The sequence below is a fragment of the Pelodiscus sinensis genome, chromosome 1 (assembly GCF_049634645.1).
Source record: "Pelodiscus sinensis isolate JC-2024 chromosome 1, ASM4963464v1, whole genome shotgun sequence".
NCBI lineage: Eukaryota > Metazoa > Chordata > Testudines > Trionychidae > Pelodiscus > Pelodiscus sinensis.
In genome coordinates this window covers 192,318,971-192,333,642 of record NC_134711.1, presented here as the reverse complement: position 1 = coordinate 192,333,642, position 14,672 = coordinate 192,318,971, and the positions used below count along the sequence as shown (strand labels likewise).

The window sequence follows — 14,672 nt, the reverse complement described above, 5'->3', positions numbered from 1 at the left end:
AGGAGACAAAAAGTGGCTGGGTTATGTCAGTGGCTAGCAGCAGCTTGGATGTGTTAGCCGCCTTTCTATGGGCAGGAAAGGACAAACTGCTTCTAGCCACAGAGAAGTGGGGGGAGTGCGGAGGGGGAGAGAAAAGGGAAAGAGATGATCTCTGCAAAAACAGGGCCTAAGTTATTCCTAGCCCCCACTTCCCTGCAGCTGGAAACAGCTCCCTTCCCGCCTGCAAAGTACTGAATGGCTGCAGCTAGCAACGCTTTAGTGTGAACCCTCACAAAAATCTGGGAAGGGGGCTTATGACTCTGCATGCCCCTCATTTTGCCTCAAGAGGACACAGGTACCAACCCATCCCTGGGACCCAGACAGGCATGGTGGGTGGAGAACACGGAGCAGTGAGGGTTGAGTCAGGTCGGATGGCATCCCCCATCCTCATATGAAAGAGGTGTATGGGAAGGTGCACTCTCCCTGTACAAACTGTAAAGATAATATGGTACATAAAAAGACTCCAGCTATTCAGTATTTCTTATTAACAGGGGCTCAGTCAACTTGATGTTAATTTGAATGTTTGTGTAGTGAATAGTTCTGCTTGATTGCCATTGAACTTGCTTAAATACGAATAATTTTGCCAGGTGTCCTGTATTCATCATAGGGAAATATGGTCACCCTATGTTTTCCAAAATGCTTATGCCATTTACCAAAGCTCCTTACTTGCACTAGTGTCACAGTAGAGAAGTTTTGTTAGCCACTGTTCCACTGGACCCAACTTCAGGGCTACGTCTACACTCGCGGCTTCTTGTACCAGAAATATGCAAATGAGGCTAAGCATGGAATATTGCCGAGCCTCATTTGCATACCTAATGAGCTGCCATTTTTGCAGAAGAGGCTCTTGCGCCAGAAGGAGCTGTCTACACTGCCCCTTCTTGTGCAACAAAAACCCTCTTGCACAATGCCCTTCTTCCTGAAAAGTAATCGGCATAATGGCATTGTGTGAGAGGGCTTTTGTAATTTGCAATAAATTACTGAAAAACAAACCACACTACAGATGCTTCAGGGGGTAGCCGAGTTAGTCTGCACAGGATAAACTTAAAAAACAAAAACTGGTCTGGTAGCACTTTATAAACTAACAAAACACGTAGATGGTATCATGGACTTTCATGGGCACAACCCAATTCTTCAGATGACCCGAATTTTGAGTTTAGGATGTGCAGACCCAAAATAAATTTCTCCCTTTGATTTTTTTTTTCATAACCTCTGCTCCTTGTTTTCTGTCCCCCCCCCCCTTTTTTTTTCTTCCTCCTTCAGCCCTATTTATTTTGGGTCTGCACATCCTAAACTCAAAACTCTGGTCATCTGAAGAAGTGGGCTGTGCCCACGAAAGCTCATGATACCATCTACATGTTTTGTTAGTCTATAAAGTGCTGCCAAACCAGTTTTTGTTTTTTAAGTTCACACTCCAGACATTAGATACAGCAATGGATAACACTGTGGCCTCATCTGGGCTGGGAAAAAAAAATCAGAAAAATCAGCAAAAATAGAGTTGCCAGATTTCTACTGAATCAATAGTCCACAGTCACTTAAACAAAAAACAGTAGCCCAAAAGTAGCCGAATCTATTTATTTAAACACTTTCTTTATTACCACTTTGGTCTATACCTTTAAAAAGAACTACTATCAAGAGTATTACAGTTAAATGATGGATGTTAGCAGCATAAATCTGTACCAGACAAATTTTGTCAGCCAAATCTTGGCTTGGGTTTATTTATGTGCACTGAATATGGTTTATGCAAATAGTTATGAATAAATACAAAAGATTGGAAGGAGATTCTTAGTATGCTGCTTTAAAGATTTGAAAGTATAAACATCACCTCCATGACTCTAACTGAAGGTACTCACGTTTCTGACACTCTACCACCCTCAGAAATATTAAAAAGTAGTTAAACAGGAGCAAAGGTGACTTACCAGTTGGAAGAGAAGAACATACAGCACTGCAGACACACAGTTATAAAATGGCTGGCTGTTTTAGGGCATTTGTTTGTTTCTGCACATGTAAAAGACCAGCAGCTCCTGAAAGGTGTCCTGGGGGAACCGTCCTAGAATTAGAAAGTGCCATTGCCACTCTGCTAAGGAATCAACATCTCTGTGTAACAGTCTATATGAGCCCCACTTGGTACTTGACCCAAAGCCCATTGAAGTCAAAGGAAAGACTCTTCCAGACAAGTGGAAGAATAGATGGCCCCCCAGGATATTGCCATTTCCCCCAAAATTGGAGAGCTAGGGAAAAAAGGGAAAGTGTTAAGGGTGATTTAAGCACTGTTTGTGGTGTAACACCTGACACTTGTTTCTTGACAGCAGGTAAAGATCCCAGGCAATCATTCTTTTGCTCAGCTACTTTACATTGGGCTAACTTGAACTTGCATAGGACAACAGCCCCTTACCCTACCAGAGCAGCCCTGTATCTACTGGAGTCAGGAGAGGCTTGTTCCTCCCAGCCTTTGTGACATAGCAACTTGTGAGAGTGAAGGCAGATCATGATGAAATCTGCAGCAGTGAGCTTCCTGCTCCACCCACCACTCCCTGAACCTTCTTGTTTCAATGTATTTGGGGGGGGGGGGGAAAGTGCTGCAGAGGCTCCCAACCCTGCTGTTGGATCTGCCAGATAGACCTCTGCATTCCTGTTGCTAGAGCAAAGAATAGCCGGCCCAAGGAGGAGGGCAGTGAATTGTCTTCTCAATTAGGGTGGCTGAGCCTGTGCAGGGGGAGAAAGCCTGGAGAGGAAGAGCAGCATAGGTAGCTTTTGGCTGGCTGGAGAGGGGAGAAGAGTAAGCTAAGAAGGTGACTGCTCACCTTTGTGTTTTGTATTTGCTGCCGCAGTTCTGTTCTTACCCAGATGAAACCAATATCTCAGATGCCCTGATTCTAACCCAGCTGCTTCTGGCTTCAGCCAGGAGCCAAGCAACAGTTTGTATTGGTCGGGTCTTTTGTTGTGCTTGATGAGCCTGAATTCCTTTTACTCAGGTGAGCAGAGTGAACAATCAACAGCACAACAAAGAAAGCTGCCTGCATTGTTCTCATGCCTGCCAAGAAGGGAGGCAGGAAACAGTCCCCTTCTCATGGCAGGAAATTTAGGGGAGGCTGTAGCCCCACCTCCTTTCCTTGTGCCCTTGCCCAACTTCCTACCCCTTTTCCCAAGGCTTTATAATTTGCCCTGGGGTGAATTCAGAGGCTGAAAACAGACATAATGGTTTAGACTAGTGGGATTTCCCTCTCCTCCCTTCAAGTTTAAAATAAGATTTTAACTTGCAACAAGTTATATAGATATAAAAAAGTAAAAAGAAACTTTGTTTCTGCTAACAATATGAAAGGGGACATACGATTAGGAAAAAGTTCACCACATAAACAGCCTAATTTGCCAATAAAACTAAGCATAAGTAGAAAATGAAATTCATTTAAGCAGCCCATGGTCAGACGGATGAGCCTGGAATGGTGACCAGAACTTTCCCCATTCTTGAATGATTTTATTTATGTTAATAGTCCCACTGGGCTTGTTCCTGCAGCCATACGCAAGCAGTCATACAGTCACACTGACGTCGGATTTGAGTAAGGATTTGCTTGAGTAAGGATTTGTAATCTTTGGCTCCTTCTCCTCCTTCACAAGAGATGTGTAAGTTTTTCCTTGCTCGCTCTCTCTTCCCTCCTGCCTCAGACAACTTAATAGTTCAGTGATGCCCTGGAGTTTTCTCTCATTTGTATGACTCAGTGTGAAGAAGAAGCTGTCTCAATTTCATAGACTGGAAGAATTCCATGGGGCATAAGCATCTCCTGAAACAGAATGGAGTTTTCCCACACACAAACTTAAGAACAGCCATACTGGGTCAGACCAAAGGTCTATCTAGCCCAGTATCCTGACTGCCAACTGTGGCTAGTGCCAGATGCCCCAGAGGGAGTGAACAGAACAGGGAATCATCCAGTGATCCAACCCCTGTCATTCATTTCCAGCTCCTGACAGAGGCTAGGGACACCATCTGCCCAATAAGTACTGGGACCCCCTGAAGCCCTCCCAAAAGTAACCCTGGCCTTCACAAAAACACTAGTAAATACTTGTTCTTGCATAATCCAACTTTTAAAATACAAAATGGCTGGGCAGGAGCTGCTGCCTTGTACCTACCCATATTTACATATCTCTCATAAAGAGAGAGGATTTCACCTAGCACCAAGGTGACTAGTGAGTCAGAGATTCACCCCTCCTAGGCTTTAACACCTAAAAGGTAAATCCAAAGTAACACAACACAAATCCTAGTGTAAACCATCACCTTGGGCAGTGCTATTCCTAGGGTTCCCTACCTCAGGACCAATCAAGTTGGGTGTCCCAGACTCTAGCTCCCGTTCCTCCTTATTCAGAGTGGAGTCAAGGGAATCATACCTATCCCAGAAAATCAGCTACAAGTAGCCTGCCGCTCTCCATGGGGTTCCAAAATCTACTAAATGGGTGAGGCAGTCAATGTTCTTTCTAAGATTTTCCATCCATGAGCGAAGTGAGTTTTGTCTTGTGCACCAACATTGAGGTTATATGTGCTTGCTCAAATGTCCGACCCCAGGCCCAGGATACCCGGTTAAACATTCACATCGCTAGTTTACCCCACAGCATACTAATTCTGTTCTCAAAACCAGTATCTCACTTACTAGATCATTGCTGCTCAGTACTAAAATGTTCGGGTTTTCTCCTTTCCGTTTCATGTCCTATAAAGGTGTAGCATGGCAGAGCTAACTGAACAGAGCAGACTGGTCCAAGGTCTCCTGGTCCTTAATGGGGCAGGTTGCCTGTTACTGAGACCAAATCCCCTTTTTTTAAAAAAAAACATGATTTTAGGACTACTCTCAAGATTTTGGGGGGCTGAGTTATGACTTTTGGTCTTAGTGATAATGAAATTCCTTGTGCTATGTATACGGGTTTGGCTCAGGTCTACTACTCTGTGTGGCATTTTTTTTATTCTCTGTGTTTACTGCCATTTCAGGCACTTCATGTGTTCAGTGATGATTTCCAGAGCCAGGCAGCATAAAGGGCAGGAGCAACTGCACAGCAGCCTCAGCTCCAGTTCCAGAGCACACAGGGAAGTTTCCTGCCATGCAGACCCACCAGCCATGCTGCTAGAGCTGAAACTTGGGCCACAGTGAAGCTGCCCCAGGCAAAGGGGGGCAGCCATCCATGACACATCTCCACCAGCTGGGCTGCATGGTGGCCATCTGAGCTGGAACTGGGGCCGCAGTGACACTGCCCCAGTAGGGACAGCCTCACCACAGCCCTGGCTCCAACTGCAACACAACAGGCCAGCGGCCCGCCACACAGCCCTGCCAGCTGGACCACATGGCATTCACAGAGCTGGATTCCACCCCACACCACTCACCTTCCAGCAGCAAAGTGAGTGCTGCTGTGCAGCTCTGCAAAAGAAGTGGGCAGGCCAAGAATGTTTTGTGCACAGCCACGCATGTGCGCACCTTAGAGGGAACTATGGAGGCAACAACTAACGCCTGCCGCTCCCTTAAATCTCCCAGCTCTGTAGTGACTGAGACCTGCCTTGGAAGCTCCTACATTTCTGAGGCCTTCTTGTGTATTGATAAGGAAACAGCTCTTGGATTAAAATAAATCACAGCACATCACGTCATTTAGTACCTGGCATCATATAACTCAGCATCACCTGTTGCAGTTAGATGGAGACTGGAACCATTTCTCACTGTACCATACCATCTGAGTATGAATACTGCATATAATGGTGCAAAATCTTCTTTTATATTTCAAAGAGACTATCAGAAACTGTGAGGGCAATGAACACCTCCTTCTAGTGGCAATTTTTCCTGCACCAGACTATCCAGATATTTAGAAATGCCCTTATTTCTACACTGTATGGCAACATCTCTTAAAGTCAAACTCTCAAGGGAAGCAAAAGGAAATGCATGCACGCAAGAAAAATATAACTCAGTACCAACAGCTACAAAACAAAGGTTTGAATTCAGACTGTCCATATGAGCTGGATTTTCCGGCTGTGCCTTTCAGTGTAGTGCTGCCAGACAGCCATAATCCTTTGACTCCACTTCTGAAATTATTTTTAAATATGGAGTTTAAGGTGATGATAAAGCAAAGAGCAGAATGGCAAAAACATTCTTTTTTCCAATATGGTGCATAGCAGTTCACAGAAAGTGGTATCCAAGCAACAGGTGTGAAAGGGGCAAGATTATTAAAAGACTTGTTGAGTCAATTATCTCAGCCTGAACAGGCTGATAACTAGCATAATCGCAGTTGCTGCAGAACACAGGTTTTTCTTACAGTTAAAAATAATCACCATATGACAAAAAGCCATGTTAAGAACACAATCTCTAATGAAGCCTTCATCTCCTAAATTCTTTCCCTCACCTGCAACACATATGTGCTCTCTCTCTCTCTCTCTCACACACACACACACACACACTCACACACACACACACACACATAATCAGGAACAACTAAAAGCTTCACTTTCACATAGTACACCATTTTGCTCTTCAGATTTCATACCCAGAAAATAAGCCACTTAAAAATGGCACCTTCTTACTCAACAAACCTGCTTTCTGTATATGATTAATATTTTCCAGATCTGAAGCACTGTTTTTGTTTATCAACACAAGTTCTGGCAAAGATGTGAAATCATATTCTTGACTGTACAACATTAAATATAATAAAGAGTCTCATCAGATTTTATTATGATTTGGTGAGAATTATTATTTCCCTACATGACATTTGCATGTGAGCTCAACTGAAGAAATGGGTTGTGCCCACGAAAGCTACATTTACCATCTACATTTTTGTTAGTCTCTAAGGTGCTGCAAGAGTATTCGGTTTTTGGTTTGGCTTTGTTTTTTTCAAGTGTAGAAGTGATTTTACCCTTGGTGGATAAAGAACAGGTTAGGAACTATTTAGAAAAGCTAAACGTACACAAATTCATGGGTCCGGACTTAATGCATCCAGGGGTACTGAGGGAGTTGGCAAATGTCATTGAGGAGCCTTTGGCCATTATCTTTGAAAAGTCATGGAGATTGGGAGAAATCCCGGATGATTGGGAAAAGGCAAATGTAGTCCCCATCTTCAAAAAAGGGAAGAAGGATGATACAGGGAACTATAGGCCGGTCAGTCTTACCTCGGTTCCTGGAAAAATCATGGAAGGGATCCTTAAGGAATCCATTTTAAGGCACTTGGGAAAGAGGAAAGTGATTAGGAATAGTCAGCATGGATTCACAAAGGGAAAGTCATGCCTGACCAATCTGATTAGCTTCTATGATGAGGTAACTGGCTCTGTGGACGTGGGAAAGTCAGTGGATGTGATATACCTTGACTTTAGCAAGGCTTTTGATACGGTCTCCCACAATATTCTTGCCAGCAAGTTAAAGGAATGTGGATTGGATAAATGGACAGTAAGATGGATAGAAAGATGGCTAGAAGGCTGGGCCCAGTGGGTAGTGATCAACGGCTCGATGTCAGGATGGCGGTCGGTTTCTAGTGGAGTGCCCCAAGGTTCGGTTCTAGGACCGGTTTTGTTCAATATCTTTATTAATGTCCTGGATGAGGGGATGGATTGCACCCTCAGCAAGTTTGCGGATGACTCATAGACTTTAAGGTCAGAAGGGACCATTATGATCATCTAGTCTGACCCCCTGCACAGTGCAGGCCACAGAATCTCACCCACCCCTCCTAGAATAATCCTCTCACCTATATCTCAGATATTGAAGCCTTCAAATACTTTGAAGACCCCAAGATGCAGAGAATCCTCTAGCTGTGATCTGTACCCATGCTACAGAGGAAGGCAAAAAACCTCCAGGGTCTCTGCCAATCTACCCTGGAGGAAAATTCCTTCCCGACCCCAAATATGGCAATCAGCTAAACCCTGAGCATGTGGGCAAGACTCACCAGCCAGACACCCAGAAAGTTCTTTATAATAACTCCTATCATCCCTCCATTGACCTATTTCCCACTGATAATGAATGGTCAATTAGTTACCAAGATCATGTTATCTCATCAAACCATCCCCTTCATAAACCCATCGGCTGTGTCTACATTGGCACCCCTTTCCGGAAAAGGGATGCTAATGAGACACTTCGGAATTGCAAATTCCGCAGGGGATTTAAATATCCCCCGCGGCATTTGCATGAACATGGCTGCCGCTTTTTTCCGGCTCGGGGTTTTGCCGGAGAAAAGCGCCAGTCTAGACGGGATCTTGTGGAAAATAAGCCCTTTTCCGGAAGATCCCTTATTCCTACTAGTATTCCTTTTCCGGAAAGGGGTGCCAATGTAGACACAGCCATCTAGTTTAATCTTGAAACCAGATAGATCTTTTGCCCCCACTACTTTCCTTGGAAGGCTGTTCCAGAACTTCACTTCTCTAATGGTTAGAAACCTTCGTCTAATCTCAAGTCTAAACTTCCTACTAGCCAGCTTATATCCATTTGTTCTTGTGTCCACATTGGTATTAAGCTTAAATAATTCCTCTCCCTCCCTGGTATTTATCCCTCTAATATATTTAAAGAGTGCAATCATGTCCCCCCTCAGCCTTCTTTTGACACTAAGCTAGAGGGAGAGGTAGATATGCTTGAGGGCAGAGATAGGGTCCAGAGTGATTTAGACAAATTGGAGGATTGGGCCACAAGAAATCTGATGAGGTTCAACAAGGACAAGTGCAGGGTCCTGCACTTGGGACAGAAGAATCCCAAGCATAGTTACAGGCTGGGTACCAACCACTTAAGTAGTAGTTCTGCAGAAAAGGACCTGGGGGTTACAGTGGATGAGAAGCTGGATATGAGTCAACAGTGTGCCCTTGTAGCCAAGAAGGCTAATGGCATATTAGGTTGCATTAAGAGGAGCATTGCCAGCAGATCTAGAGATATCATTATTCCCCTTTATTCGGCTCTGGTGAGGCCACATCTGGAGTATTGTGTCCAGTTCTGGGCCCCCCACTACAAAAAGGATGTGGACGCATTGGAGAGGGTCCAGCGGAGGGCAACCAAAATGATTAGGGGGGCTGGAGCATATGACCTATGAGGAAAGGCTGAGGGAGTTGGGTCTGTTTAGTCTGCAGAAACGAAGAGTGAGGGGGATTTGATAGCAGCCTTCAACTTCCTGAAGGGAGGTTCCAAAGAGGATGGAGAAAAGCTGTTCTCAGTAGTGATAGATGGCAGAACAAGGAGCAATGGTCTCAAGTTGTGGTGGGAGAGGTCCAGATTGGATATTAGGAAAAACTATTTCACTAGGAGGGTAGTGAAGCACTGGAATGGGTTACCTAGGGAAGTAGTGGAGTCTCCATCCCTAGAGGTCATAGAATCATAGAATCATAGAATCCTAGGACTGGAAGGGACCTCGAGAGGTCATCGAGTCCAGCCCCCTGCCCTCAAGGCAGGATCAAGCTCCGTCTACACCATCCCTGACAGATGTCTATCTAACCTGTTCTTAAATATCTCCAGAGAGGGAGATTCCACCACCTCCCTTGGCAATTTATTCCAATATTTGACCACCCTGACAGTTAGGAATTTTTTCCTAATGTCCAATCTAAACCTCCCCTGCTGCACTTTAAGCCCATTACTCCTTGTCCTGTCCTCAGAAACCAAGAGGAACAAATTTTCTCCTTCCTCCTTGTGACACCCTTTTAGATATTTGAAAGCCGCTATCATGTCCCCCCTTAATCTTCTTTTTTCCAAACTAAACAAGCCCAGTTCATGAAGCCTGGCTTCATAGGTCATGTTCTCTAAACCTTTAATCATTCTTGTCGCTCTTCTCTGTACCCTTTCCAATTTTTCCACATCTTTCTTGAAATGTGGCGCCCAGAACTGGACACAGTACTCCAGCTGAGGCCTAACTAGTGCAGAGTAGAGCGGCAGAATGACTTCACGAGTTTTGCTTACAACACACCTGTTAATACAACCTAGAATCATATTTGCTTTTTTTGCAACAGCATCACACTGTTGACTCATATTCAACTTGTGGTCCACTATGACCCCTAGATCCCTTTCCGCCATGCTCCTTCCTAGACAGTCGCTTCCCATCTTGTATGTATGGAACTGATTGTTCCTTCCTAAGTGGAGCACTTTGCATTTCTCTCTATTAAACCTCATCCTGTTTACCTCCGACCATTTCTCTAACTTGCTAAGGTCATTCTGAATTATGTCCCTATCCTCCAAAGAAGTCGCAACCCCACCCAGTTTGGTATCATCTGCAAACTTAATAAGCGTACTCTCTATCCCAATATCTACATCATTGATGAAGATATTGAACAGTACGGGTCCCAAAACAGACCCTTGAGGAACTCCACTTGTTATCCCTTTCCAGCAGGATTTAGAACCGTTAACAACCACTCTCTGACTACGGTTATCTAGCCAATTATGCACCCACCTTATCGTGGCCCTATCTAAGTTATATTTGCCTAGTTTATCAATAAGAATATCATGCGAGACCGTATCAAATGCCTTACTAAAGTCTAGGTATATGACATCCACCGCTTCTCCCTTATCCACAAGGCTCGTTATCTTATCAAAGAAAGCTATCAGATTAGTTTGGCATGACTTGTTCTTCACAAACCCATGCTGGCTATTCCCTATCACTTTATTACCTTCCAAGTGTTTGCATATGATTTCCTTAATTACCTGCTCCAAGTGTTTAAGTCTCGGCTTGACAAAGCCCTGGCTGGGTTGATTTAGTTGGTATTGGTCCTGCCTAGAGTAGGGGGCTGGACTTGATGACCTTCTGAGGTCTCTTCCAGCTCTATGGTTCTATGATTCTATGATTCTATGAATGTCAGATGTGGAGAAAAAAGCATCAGAAAAAAGATATGCTTTGCCTCATCCAATCAGCAATCATTCCTTAATGCAAAGTTACTCAGGTAGTGGCTGAGCCTTAATCTCAGTGGTTATCTCCTTAAAAATTACTTCATGGATTTGGAATATATCCCACCATCCTGTGCATGCTCCCACTCACAGAAACCTTCATGCTCTAGAGCAAAGTTTGTAGAAAAATGGCTCACATTGCGTGGCTGGAAGAGAAGGACTGCATCCATCGATAACTTGGCTTAGTGACTTGGCTAACCTGGCAGCTAAAAAGCAGGTAACATTTAGAGAAAGAGGTCCTCAGACAAATTTGAAAAGATTTTGTCTACATTTCTTATTAATTCCTAGCAGATGAAAACTCCCATTCTATTCTTTTTGTTCTTGTGGTTATTATTTGTTTAGTTGTTCTGTTGTCATTTGTTGGCTTGTTTTCTGTTCTCCCCTGATTTTGGAGAGCAAAAATCAATAAAATATAAAGTTAAATAATATTTTCCATTTCCATTCTGTTGTCTCCATCAGTTTCACTAACACAACATTTTGTCTCATTTCCCATTACTGGCCATTTTGTAATTCTTTTTTATTCTTAGCCTTGGAAATGATCTCTTGTATAATCCCATTCCAAACTCTAGTTGTTTCAAAATTTGTGGTATAATGCAGTTTCAAGGGACAGGTCAAGGGATATGATGACACATTAGAAACTTTGCATACATGTTTAAAAATAGCCATCTTGAAAAGGCTTTTTATCTCAATAATACTTACTTGGTTAAATGAAATGTTTTGGGATCCTTCTAGTTGCCAAGGAGACGTAACCATAAACATTTAAAGGATTTAGCGGATTTTTTTCTTGAAGTTCCAACAGTTATCTAGATCAAGCTAAAAATGAGGCTGTGCTTGCAACCATAACTATGTGTCCTCCATAATGAAAAAAACACCTGCAAGAATTTCTGGACTTTCAATTCTTCTAGGTACTTATATCCCCATTTGAGCTATAGGAAGGATCTACAGAAATAGCCTTTCTTCTTTCTAAGCTGCCACCAGCCAATAGAAGATAACGCACTTGCATACGCTAATTAGAATTATACAACCTGCTCCCAATGAAGTCAATGGTAAAACAACAAACAACAAAACCCTCAAACCACCTGTTGATGGTAATGGAAGCAAGAATGAGCCCCAAATTATGAACAACAAAAAATTTTAAATAGTTTTGCTTAGTTACCATCCTTTTCCTTCAAAAATAGCCAATATACAAGATTTCAAAGAGATGTAGAAACATAAACAAGTCATTCTGAGCTAGAGATACACAAATAAGACATTCAACAAAAGTCAACATTTAAAATCAGATAATTCTAGAATAGCCTGTAACTTGGAATGAATTTGATTTTTTTGTTTGTACTCTACAGAAAATGTTCCCTTTTGTGGGCAGAGCAAAAAAGGAAGTTTCAAGTTATAGGTTTACTTAAAAAAAACATTAGGGGTCAATCCTTCCATTTTTTACTCTTGTGGATAGTCTTTTTTCTCATGCAGAAATTTGCATTTCCCTAAATGGGAATCACTATCTGAGTAAAAGTTACTAACAAGAAGTAGGGATGACCAGAATGAACTCTTAGAATGAAAGCTAATTGCAAATATAACACATAAAAGGCTACTGCCTTCCATCATGCAAACTGATATATTGAACATATCATTTAAGCTCTCAATACTATTTTATATATGTAGATTATAAAATATGTATGAATTCTGTATGTATAATTTTGGACTGGCAGATTATAGGACTCCTGTACTAACAGCAGGCAGTTCTATCAAGAGAGGTTCAAAATAGTTTTTTTAGTCTAAATTCATGGAGCATCAAGAAGAAAGTACCTTCGCTAAAAAAAATCACATTATTATAACAATGTATTCCTGCCTTCAGGAAAAAATATCTGCCATTAAAATGACAATAATTTCTTCCCTAATTTAATCTTTCAGGTGAAATTCCCCTCATTTTAACTTTATTTGCTTCAAGAGTACAATTGTCTGTAATCACATGATGATCTTCTCATTATACCAACCTAACTCCAAGGCAACATTCTTAGGATAAATTTTACAGATTTGCCTTAAAGGCAAGATTTGCCTTAATAGCAACTATGAACCAGTGAAATCTTGAATAGTATAACAGAAATATTGTGAAAGATCTGGGAGCATGTGTCTGTATTTCTCACAGTCACTAGATGGCGCAAAAGAACAACCTTGTTTTTTGTTTATATCTAGAAACCCTTTGATAATTGTTTATTAATTATATTATCTGCCAGTGTTATAATATCTACTACAATAGTTTTCATTTATCATAAGACAATTCTTTATGGCTATATCACTCTAGTATAATGTGGGTTCTTTACCTCCAACAGTTTGTCAGTGACCATGTCTATTTACAAAGGGGCTTCCTGCAGCTTAAGTTTCTGATTCCAGATACCTCTCTTTCAACGTCAAATCAAAGGTTGCCAGATACTTTATTTACCTGTGCATCTGCAGATACAGCTGCTTGCAGCTCCTGTTGTCCACAGTTCACTGTTCCTGGCCTTTGGGAGCTGCAAGAAGCAGCAAAGGCCATGCTACCTCTTCCTGCAGCTTCCATTGGCTGAGAACAGCAAACCCTCTTTGGAAATATTTTGAAATACTTTGTGTTTCTGGCATTTTAGAAGACTTTAAGAGAGTTCAAAAGAAACACTAAATACAATTTTAAAAAACAATTTTTTACACAGTCCTTGTATTTCACTAACTTGCCAGAGGAGTTATTTGCCAAAACATCAACAAATACGCACCCAAACCTCTCATGCTCCACTAACTCAGGTTAGGCAATTTATAAAATCACTGAAGTAATGTGATAAGCTCCCTTGCAAAAGAGCTCTCAGGTCCCCTCTTCATACACAGTTGACACCCTCTGACTTCCCTGGCAAATAGCATTGTACATTTTGGTGCACTATTTTGGCATCAGTCATTCTATGACATTATTTTTTATTTTCCTCAACACTTTCCCACCATCCTTTTTCTTTACTTAAGTATAACGTCCTCCCTCCCTCAAGTCCATCTCTTAACTGCTCATTCTCCCTCCTATGCTCTCTCCATTCATATCCATCTGGTTCCACATTTTCCCTGTCACCTATCTCTGGACAGTCCAACTGTCCAGGGGCAGAGTAGGGGCTGTTTTGTTGGTTGTGACATCCTTTTTCTCAAGAGAGACTGGTTGTATCTGCTCTTTCTAACATTTTTTAATCTTTATTTATTTTTAATTCTGTGAAGAAAGAGCATGCAGTATCTGGTATCGCTCCTAGAGGTTACTAAAAGACAAGATTTGCACCTAAAATCATTCATTTAAAAAAATCCTCATTCAGCAATAAAAATTTAATAGAAAAAGGTGTTGAGTTATGCACACAAATGCAATAAGGTTTCTTTTTATTGACTAAAACTCTTGTGCTTTTATCTTTAAAAATTGCTATGTGTATGAAAAGCAAAAATCTCCCAATATATTTATGTGGAATAATCATAATACTAGACTATGAGCAGAGTTAATTTGTCAGAGTTTTATAAAATGTGTGCCAGAGCCGGCACTGGTCCTGTTGGACATAGACAGTGCTGAGGACTCAGAAGAGATTGAGCCAAACTTCTCTGGAATAGGTGAGCATAGGCCATGACTGGAGCCAGCATGGGGCTGCAAGATCTTTGTAACCAGGGGGTTGTCAATAACACTGTTGGGTGGATGGTGAAGGGTGGAAGCAGCCTATTGTACAGGCTGCTGGAGTTAAGCAATAAACTCTAAATTTCCTCCCCTCTTGGGAAAATTATAGATATAAATATAGTTTATAA

The 14,672-nt window shown here is 42.1% G+C and overlaps 1 long non-coding RNA gene across 1 annotated transcript in view; it reads right to left on the bottom strand.

Annotated features, from left to right (window-relative positions):
- LOC142826984 (uncharacterized) overlaps nucleotides 1-2,997 on the bottom strand; it is a 74,603-nt gene extending 71,606 nt beyond the window's left edge. Inside the window, exons 1-2 of the long non-coding RNA XR_012901300.1 lie at nucleotides 2,841-2,997; nucleotides 1,956-2,086 (exon numbers count right to left, since the gene is read on the bottom strand). This is a non-coding gene — a long non-coding RNA (uncharacterized LOC142826984). The remainder of the gene's footprint in view (nucleotides 1-1,955; nucleotides 2,087-2,840) is intronic.
- Nucleotides 2,998-14,672: the final 11,675 nt, after the last annotated feature.